Genomic DNA, 10,161 nt, shown 5'->3' with positions numbered 1-10,161 from the left:
TCCCAGAAATGAACAAAGGTAAGTGTTGTTTTCGTGACTGAAATCTTTCAAAGGCATTGGAATTCATACATTTACTCGTGTTTTACCATTTCCCCGCTGTTTTTGCCGCAGATGCATGGACATGATCAGAGCTATGCACAAACTTCCTGATCTGAATGATCTCCTGTTTGCCCTTTTGTCGAGTCACGCTGTTAAGCGCATTGAAATAGTGGCCATATAATAAAAGTATTAATTTTAAATAAACCAATCTGGTAAAAAATCAATCCCAAAATGTCACTGTCTAGAGGTCTAAAGCGTAAAAGAACAACGACTTCATTTAAATCTGGATGGCTGGATGAGACTATAGAGATGGTTATAGCAAAGTCACATAGCGTGATGCTTGTCAAACTTCATGAAATATTCACATATGATGAGGACAACGGAGTGGTTTGTGTATATTGTCGAGATGCTAGAGCTTTGGGAGAATTTTCAACAGGAAGAATGTAGAACAATGTATGGAAGTTGGATTTCTTAAAGCATCATCTGTCAAGTAAGTCTCATATAGATGGTGTAACAAGACTTAGAAACAAAAAGCCTTCCTTACGGAGCAGATTGCTTAGCATGATTCTTGAAAGTCCAGCTGAAAAGCAGAGGAGGCAAATTAATCTTGAACACAAGCGCTCAAACCCAGAAGAAATCAAGGTACTTATTGACAGTGTGTTGTTGGCTATTAAAATGAACAGCTCAATGCTTTCTGTTCAATAATGACCATATGAAAAAGTATGTGCGCATACCAGTGAGCTGGAGAAGTAAAAATTATGCTTTTGAATTTCGTGAAATTATCAACTGCATTGTCCAAAATGACTTCATGCATGAAATAGCATCAGCAACGTTTCATACTCTAGCTGTTGATGAAAGCACTGATATATCCATTAACAGATACTTGATACTGTACTTTAAATATAGATCCATAAATTCTGCAGACGATAAATCTTTGTTTGGTGGACTATTACGATTGCAAGAATGTGATGCTGTTTCAATAGTGTCTGCAATCAAAGAGTTTTATAAAAAACACCAACTTGATCTAATGAAAATGGTGATGTTCACATCTGATGGTGCCTCCGTGATGTTGGGCAAACTCAATGGCGTGGCGGCTCAGCTGAAATGTGGTATTCCACACTTAGTCCAGCAACATTGCGTTGCCCACCGGGAAGACTTGGGGATTTCTGATGCATGGAAAGAGATCAAGCTGATAAGCGACATCGAAACCTTAATGAGAACTGTCGACACAGTGTTCTGTCAGTCATCCAGGAGAAAATGCAAATTTCAGGAAATAGTGGATGCTTCTGAATGTGAGTCACTGGCTTTCAGGCCACTCAATGAAGTGTGCTGGTTATCTAGGCACTTTGCACTTCGAGCAATTATTCGCAACTATAATCCTCTTCTGGAATATTTTGAGCAAGACAAAGATACTGATCCAGTTTCTAAATACTGCCACAAAAAGCTGAATACCATGGAATACTGAATAGCATTAGAAGTTTTGAATGATGTTTTGTCGGAGCTGATTTCACTATCCACGCTGCTCCAGAAACGGGGCCTTACACCTCTTGAAGCATTTCACCTTGCCCGAGGTAAACTGAACAAGATCAGAAGACAGTACCTTGGAGATTCAGTCTTATGGAGTGACAAAGTTAAGGCTCTCTTAGATATGACCTCTCAAGAAAATAATGAAATTGATGCCAGTTCCATAATAACTTTCATAAACATCTTGTGTGCACATTTGGCAGACAGGTTTCCAGAGGATGAAGTCCAGGAGTGGTCCGCTTTTGATTGTGCAGGAATAGTTAAGTGTGACTTCAGTTTTGGAATTCATCAGGTCAATTCCCTATGTTCAAAATGCAAAGACTTTCTTGCTGAAGAGATTGTTATAGTCAGTCAGTACAATGACTTCAAGTTTGCAGTAGCCAAAAGAGTCAAAAGCCAATTGGTTTTAAGTTTCCCGGATATGGTGACATTTGCTCACCAGAACGAACAGTTTCAGGATCTTTCAAAGTTGATGGATATTGGAGGAACATTCCTAGCATCAAGTGCAGACTGTGAGCGTGGCTTTAGCTTAAGGAACACTCTAAAAAACAAACTACAGAATCGTTTACAAGTAGATCATTTGGACATGCTGATGTGTCTTAAGAGTTATGAGCTGGATGGAGGACTGATAGATCTGGACAGAGTTTATATTGAATGGGCAAATGAAAAAGATTGCAGGGAAAAACAGTAAGATTAGTTTAGCAGTCTTTGACATTTTGACCAATAAGGAAATTAAAATGCATTTGTAATTACATATCTTATTCTTGGCTGATAAACATTTATTGATATTTTTTAGGAAAATTTTAAATTTAAAACACAAACTCTTGTTTTTCTTTTTTTTACTTATGATGTATCTATCTGAAAACCCATATAAATTGATATAATGGCATACTTATTAAATTGTCTTTATTATATGTTTATCAAAATCTTTTCAGATGTGTATAGAATGAAAGGTGAAAGTGGACACCAACGGGCAGAAGCCTATGGACTGATAATGATCATGAATATGTGCTTGATATATGCTCATGATTGTCTATAAAAAAGATTATAAAGCGTAATGCTTAAAACTAACTTCTGCTTCATGAAGAATGGTTAAATTTCCTTTTTCTAAGTATTTGAAAATGACATTTATAAAATAACATGGTGTAAAACTATTATCACAAATTGCAAATTAAAACTTTTTAAATGTATAAGCATTTTACTTGCTTGGGCGCATTTGCCTCGTAGCGCACAAATTTGAACTCTGCTTCAAAAATGTGCACAGAAGAAATTTTTTGCGCACACAGCCTGTCAAAAATTAGAGGGAACACTGATCACACTAGGGGAATTTTAAACTAGGATTACAGCACCTTTGTGCTGAAATGATGCAAAGGGCAGAGTGGGACCAAGGGTCTGGCCTAGTGGGTCAGACTGATTTCAGTTAAGCCAATGTAAATCCAGAGTAACTCCACTTCGGTTACTGGCGCCATTCCCAATTTACATGAAATATTGTTGTTATTACTGATATAACACTTTAGTTATTCATAGCACTGTACAGACATTAGTTCATTAACATTCATGTAAATAAGAGCAGATTCTGTCCCTCTGAATACTGATTCCGATCCTAGGAAGAAAAGTGTACGGGAGAGCTGCTAGGTAGGCACCAGCAGTATATTTGGATTGCAGACAAGTAGGTGACTGTCATTTTTATGGTAGGCAAATATTAGTTTAGAACACAAATTAGTTAACAAAACCATTTTTATGACCGAATAGATTCCCGGCTTCCTCCCAGCACAAATCATGGGGCATAAGAAAGGGGCATTTCCTGATGCCTATGCTGCAAGATAAAATATTATGAGCATCAGCTGAAATTTTAACAGAGACTTATAAACAAGTCTTTTGTTTCCCTGTCCTTTCTTCTTGACTAGAACAGTACCTAACTGTTTAACTTGTGGTTAAGGGTTATTTATGTAGGGCACTTGTGTAGGTAAAGCATCGTGTATTTGGCACTTTGCCCATGTAACACTGTGTAGGATCTCTGGTTACAAATTGCAGCTGTAGAACATAACAGGAAATGTGGGGCTTTAAGTTATTCCACTGGAAAGATTAATTATTTGGAAAATAGTTATGCAGCAGCTTTGAGTATTTGGGGAGCAAAAGTGACCAAGACCATCTGAAATTTAAAGAAATAAAGTCATTTGCAATATGGTGCTTTAAAAACCTGTAACCTTTCTTTTCCAGGACAGCACACTTTCATGTTGGAATGGTCTACTATTCTTGATTAGAAGCCCTGGGCCAAGTTCTAATCTACTGGGGTTGTCCAAAGTGTAAGGGAGCACAGCATTTGGTCCTAGGACTATGAAAATGAGAGACAGATGGAGAACATAGGAATTGTCATACTAGATCAGACCCCCGACCCATCTAGGCCGGTATCCTGTCTCCATCAGCCAGACCCCTTTCCATGGGAAGTTCACCTAGAGTGTAGAGGGCTGGGTTCCAGGGGCATCCCCTGCTCCATTGGGGGTCCCGGATTTTGCCAGAGCACCCCAAAAGTTCTGTCCGTGGAGGGTTGTTTGGTCTTAGTGGCTGGGGATGTGCTGAGCCAGTGCACCTGTCCAAGCAGCCTTCCCAAGCAGGGGATGCCTATGGAGATCCAGTTGCCAATTAAATCTGCTTCCCTCTGATGAAACCCCCTTGGGAAGATAACAGTGCATTCAGGAGGGGATCCCCTTGAGAGGCAGCGGGTGCAGGTTGTGCAGATTACACTCCTCCCCCGATGTCAATGACTCAAACCCTTTATGACTAGTGATCAGCATATTTACACATTCTGATTCAAGGGGCTTTAATTTGCTCAAACACATGAAAACTATCACTAAATGAAATCACTAAAACCACATATCACTGCAATGGGCAGGCAACATGGGTTAAGGCCCAATTCTACACTCAGATCTGCTAAGAGTCCATCTATACTCCTAAAAGTCCATCTACACTGCATTTCAAAACCCTCGTCGGTGAGTCTCAGAGCCCGGTCGACAGGCTCGGGCTTGCACTGCAGTGCTAAAACCAGCTGTGTAGACATGCGAGCTGGAACTCGGGCTCTGAAGCCCAGGGAGTGGGGTGGGTTGCAGAGCTTGAGCAGCAACGTCTACACTGCGTGCCATAGCGTGACCCCAAATCTGTCAACCTGAGCTCAGAGAGTCACTGCCACTGGTTTTACAATGCAGTGTAGACAAACCTTGAAGTGACTTGAGAGAGATCTGTTGTGACCAAATCCAAATGTCTCACCAATTAGGGTTCCTCTAGGCATAGGCACTGACTCCATGGGTGCTTCGGGGCTGGAGCAGCCAAGGAAAAAAAACAGTGTGTGCTCAGCACCTGCCAACGGCCGTGCCGATCAGCTCCTTCCCTCCCACCCAGCACCTCCCGTCCGCTGGCAGCCCCTCCCATCAGCTCCTTCCCTCCCGCCCAGCACCTCCCGTCCACTGGCAGCCCATCTGATCAGCTCCTTCCCTCCTGCCCAGCACCTCCCGTCCGCTGGCAGCCCCTCCGATCAGCTCCTTCCCTCCTGCCCAGCACCTCCCATCTGCTGGTGGCCCCGCCGATCAGCTCCTTCCCTCCCGCCCAGCACCTCCCACCCACCGTGGATCAGCTATTCAGCGGCATGCAGGAATTACTGGGGGAGGTGACAGAGCAAGGGTGGGGCAACCTCGGGGGAAGGGGCGGAATGGGGCAGGAAGAGGCGGGCGGGGGTGGAGTGGGGGTGAGAAGAGGTGGGGCAGGAGTGGGACGGGGGCAAAAAGGTGGGCCAGGAGTGGGAATTGGCAGGGCGGGGCTGGGGCCTTGGGGGAAGGGATGGAGTGGGGGCAAGGCCTGGGGCGGGACGGAGGTCGAGCACCCCTGGGGAAATGAGGAAGCTGGTGCCTATGACTCTAGGCATCCAGATGTGCTTAACTGCTGGAGCTCCCTAAGAGGACGTGGTTTGGACAAAAGGGGGGCAATATTTGAGGTAGCGCTTAATAAAGGTTTTCCACACAGAAGTCACTTAACTGGAGTCCATTTCAGCAGTGCAAGTTATTCCGCAACTAGCGTGCTCTGCATGTTCTGCTCTGCAAGGCTTTTCATCGGTGGCTCAACTCGACCTGCCAACAAGAAATCCCCAATGGAGAAGGTTCTGTGTTCAAGAACTTCAGATAGATACATCATCCACCTGCATCAATGGGTGGGGGAAATTGATGGGGGAGGGGTGAAAAGGGGGCAGGCCCACTAACAAAGGAGGGAGGCACTTACCAAGGGACAATAGGTAGCTCCTCCCATGGAAATCTCTGGCACCCATTGGCCGGCTGCGGGAGAGAGGTGCTGATTGGCCAGCATTCCCCAGCTCCCAGGATTTAGCCTAGCGCAAGGGCCACCTGGAACCTCTTTCGGCTCTGTTTCAGCAGCCCACCCTCCCTACCCGAACTAGGAATGGGAACCCGGCCTGACAGACAATAGGGGTCTAGCTGCAGCAGATCACCTGTTTAGGGGGTTAAGAAGGAATTTTTTTTCTCTCATGGGCCAAAATGGCAGAGTACTAGGGTGACCAGATCACAAGAGTAAAATATTGGGACACATGGGATGAGGGGGAACAGCCACAGGCTCACAGTCCCCACCAGAGCCATGAGGGAGGGGGGCGCACAGCTCTAGGAGCTGTGAGGGGGCTGTATAACCCCAGCTCCAGGCCCCACCGCAAGCCATGGGTCAGGGCACAGGGGTGCACGGCCCTGGCTCCAGCCCCCACCGCAAGCTGTGGGTTGGAGATGTGCAGCCCCAGCTCTGGCCCCCACCACAAGCCACAGGTCAGGGGCGCACAGTCACAGCTCTGGTCCCCATTGCAAGAGGGGCTCAGGGCAGGGGCAGGGGGTTGAGGTGCGGGCTCCGGGCAGCGCTTACATCAGGCAGCTCCCTGGAAGAGGCAACATCTCCCTCTGGGTCCTAGGTGGAGGTGCAGCCAGGCGGCTCTGCGCTCTGCTGCTGCCTCCACCTGCAGGCACTGCCCCCACAGCTCCCATTGGCCATGGTTCCTGGCCAATGGGAGCTGCAGCGCTGGCGCTCATGGCAGGGGCAGCATGCAGAGCCAGAGGGACATGTTCCCGCTTCCAAGGAGCTGCGCGGTGCCAGGTAGGGAGCCTGACAGCCCCTTGCCAACCAGACGCCTGGCAACCCTACAATATCAGGACAAATCATGTCCTGGTTGTACATCGGTCAGGACATGGGACAAGGAGTTAAATAATGGGACAGTCCAAATTTTATCAGGATGTCTGGTCACCCTACAGAGGACCAGGGAGTTTTTTGCCTTCCTTGCAGCACCTCCACGCCACAGTGGGTTAAGAAGGAACGTGCATGGTACCTAACTGAGGTACTTGGGTTGTGTTGCTTACTCATCACAACTTGTGGCCAGTTTCCAGTGCGGAAAGAGAATAAAATGAATGGTTCCCAGAGATAAAAGACCTGGGATTTTGGAGATGGGCCTTGGGCTTATCTGACATGATGAGATCCTGTGGCCTTTGCAGGCTGAGGTCAGACCTTGTGGCTGCATCCTCTGTCCCCCTCGTGGTGGGGAGAATGCTAGGACTCGGAGAGAGCTGAGTCATGGGGGTAGGCTGAGGAAAGCCTACTCCGTATTCTGTGTTACATGGTAAGGAGCCCTGTAACCCTGATACCAGTTAAGGATTATATGGTAAGGAGCCCTTTAACCCTCGCACTGGAACCAATTAAATGCTGGTACAGAAGAGTATGGGTGATGGAAGGGTAGTGCCCCTCCCTTGTGCTAAAAGTTTAACAGTTGCGGCCTGCCACTTAATTCCATGCATGTGTCTGTCCTCGTTTTGCTTCTGTGTCCACATCAATTTGCACAATCACTGGTGGGGTTTCATCCCTTAAAAGGTTACAAATAATATAAACCTGTCTGCCCTCTATACCTGTTCCCATGTGTTCTGTGCTGTTAAATAGCTTGGTTGCCACGAATGGATGATTCTATTGACAAAATACACATCAACTTGGAAGGTGTGATTCTAGCTAGCTAGGATGTCCTCTGTAACCCCTCCTGCAGATTAGTTCTGACAGCAGCAGGAGTAAGGCAAATGGGAGTGGAGGTGTATAGGAGTTCTGGACATACTGGAGGAAGGCAGGAGTGTTAGAGTGCAAGAAACATGTCCTCTAACCTGTGATCTGTACTCTGAAACCTCCTTCCAGGACTGGATGTATAGGAGCCCCATGGAGTGTCAGCGGTGCAGATTCTGAGAAAACCAAGAACAGGGCATGACTTTTTACGCCTGGCTATTACCCTCTTGTATTCCTCTTTTCCTGTACATGCAAAGGGGCCAACCAGAATTAGGCCCAAAGAAAATTACAACACCTGTATCTCAACAAGGTGTGTCAGGCATAACTTAATCCGGACAACAGACACAGACAGGGTAGAGTTCAAAATCAGTGTAGTTTTTCAGTTACCTAATCACTCAGAGCAACGTTTCTTAATGTAAGTGAACAGCAGAGATGAAAGTAAGCCGGTACACCCCGGTACGGTGTACCGGTAAGAGCCGGTGCGCCGTACCAGGACTGGCTTTCAGAGAGGGCAATTTAAAGCCCTGGGGTAGCGGCAGTGGGGCTGCGGCGGGGATTTAAAGAGCCCTGGAGCTCCAGCCGCTGCTACCCCCCGCGCCCCCCGCGGGGCCCTTTAAATTCCGGCCTGAGCCTTGCTGCCCGAGCCCCGGGGTAGCGGCTGCGGGGCTCTGGCGGGGATTTAAAGGGCCCCGGGGCAGTTTAAAGGGTGGCTGGAGCTCTGGGGCCCTTTAAATCCCCGATGGAGCCCGGCCACCACTACCCCAGGGCTCAGGAAGCAGGGCTCAGGTGAGGATTTAAAGGGCTCGCGGCCCTGGCAGCTGCTACCACAGCGGAGCCCCAGGCCCTTTAAAGCTCTGCCAGAGCCCAGAGCCCCGGGGTAGCAGTGGCAGCCGGGAGCCCCCAGGGCTCCTCAGTGATTTAAAGGGCCCAGGGCTCCACTGCAGTAGCGGCAGCTAGATCCTGGGCCCTTTAAATCGTCCCTGAGCCCCTGGGCTCCCAGCCGCCTCTGCAGCTGGTAGCTCGGGGGTGATTTAAAGGGCCCAGGGCTCCCAGCCGCCACTATCACAGTTGGACACCTGGCCCTTTAAATCAAGATTTAAAGGGCCTGGGGATTTAAGGCCCTGCCTCTTCCGGTTGAGGCCACACCTCTTCCGGTTGAGGCCACGCACCCTGCTCAGGACTCCAGCGTACCGGTAAGTCCTCTAACTTACTTTCACCTCGGCGAACAGGCTGGATTCACTTTTTCCATGCGTGAATTTTAAGTGTAAGGTTTTTAGGGCAGGACTGTGTCGTCTTGTGTGTTTGTCTAGCACCTAGCACACTGCAAGTGCAACTAGAAATAATAATAATAATGGGCTGACTACAAGCGCAAGAAATTTCTGCCTAAAAAGTCATTGTGTTAGAAAGTTGTAAGCAATTGAATATAGGGGCTAGAGTTTTCCTTCCTGAATGCTACATTCAAACACTGAGCATCACTGTATTAAACCCAATTTGTATTAAAGTATTGTATTAAATACATCCAGCATGTAAACATTTTAAAATTAATGGAGTTAAATCATGGATGAATTTGGCCCATTATTTTTAACCTTACATCCTAGTTCCTGGCAAAGAACAATATCAGATTAAGGAGGGATATAAAGAGATTTTCATGCAAGATCAAAAATGACAGTTACTTAAATGATAGACTGGACGGAGAGATCAGGCTTTTAACATTCCAAGTTTTCTACTTTTGCCTCATTTGCTGCTACCTCAGACTAACCAAAACTCCAGGCTTGTCTAATATAAAACAGGTATTTTTGCAAAACTGGTCAAGCCACAGTAGTTTAGCTCTACCACACTAATTCACTGCTTCACTGTATGAATGTCAATGTACTGAAACAGCTGGTGGGTATATAAAACGAACAAAATTATTTAATGCTACTACCTTTCAGTGCATTTGATACATGATAAGAGGGCTTATTTTTCATCAGCCAAAGAATAATGTTAGTGGAGGCCTAAGGCCTAATTTCCCACTGCCCTGTTTGCCCCCTGCACCGGTCATTTACACCGGTGCAGGGTACAAACTCTACCTATCTGAGCTGAGCTTTACACCCAGTTCATTGCTGCAATTATGCCAGTTTTATGGCAAAGTAATTCCATTCAAATCCAGATCCAAAATCTGAATGGTAACATTGGATACCCATTTTGCACTCTGTACAGGTGTAAACGATGACACAAGGTAAAAAGCAGCAGAAACCCAACCCTTTGTTGGTAGAGATATGACTTACCCATACCCATCATCTGTCTTGTCTTACTCTTTGGGGCAGGGGATATCTTTTATTATTTTAAATGTTTTTCACAGTGCTTTATGCAATGTTGTTGTAGCCGTGTTGGTCCCAGGATATTAGGAGACAAGGTAGGTGAGGTCATAGCTTTTATTGGACCAACTTCTGTTGGCAAGAGAGACCAGTTGTCGAGCCACCCAGAGCTCTTCTTTAGGTCTGGGAAACTAACTCGGAGTGTCACTGCTAAATACAAGAA

At 46.5% G+C, this 10,161-nt stretch overlaps 1 pseudogene; it reads left to right on the top strand.

Moving 5' to 3' along the window:
* Positions 1 to 375: 375 nt before the first annotated feature.
* On the top strand, positions 376 to 2,254 carry LOC141984571 (E3 SUMO-protein ligase KIAA1586-like; annotated as a pseudogene).
* Positions 2,255 to 10,161: the final 7,907 nt, after the last annotated feature.

Source organism: Natator depressus, chromosome 3 (assembly GCF_965152275.1).
Source record: "Natator depressus isolate rNatDep1 chromosome 3, rNatDep2.hap1, whole genome shotgun sequence".
Taxonomy (NCBI): Eukaryota; Metazoa; Chordata; order Testudines; family Cheloniidae; genus Natator; species Natator depressus.
Note: the sequence above shows the minus strand (reverse complement) of the source record. Positions and strands in the feature narration are given on the sequence as shown.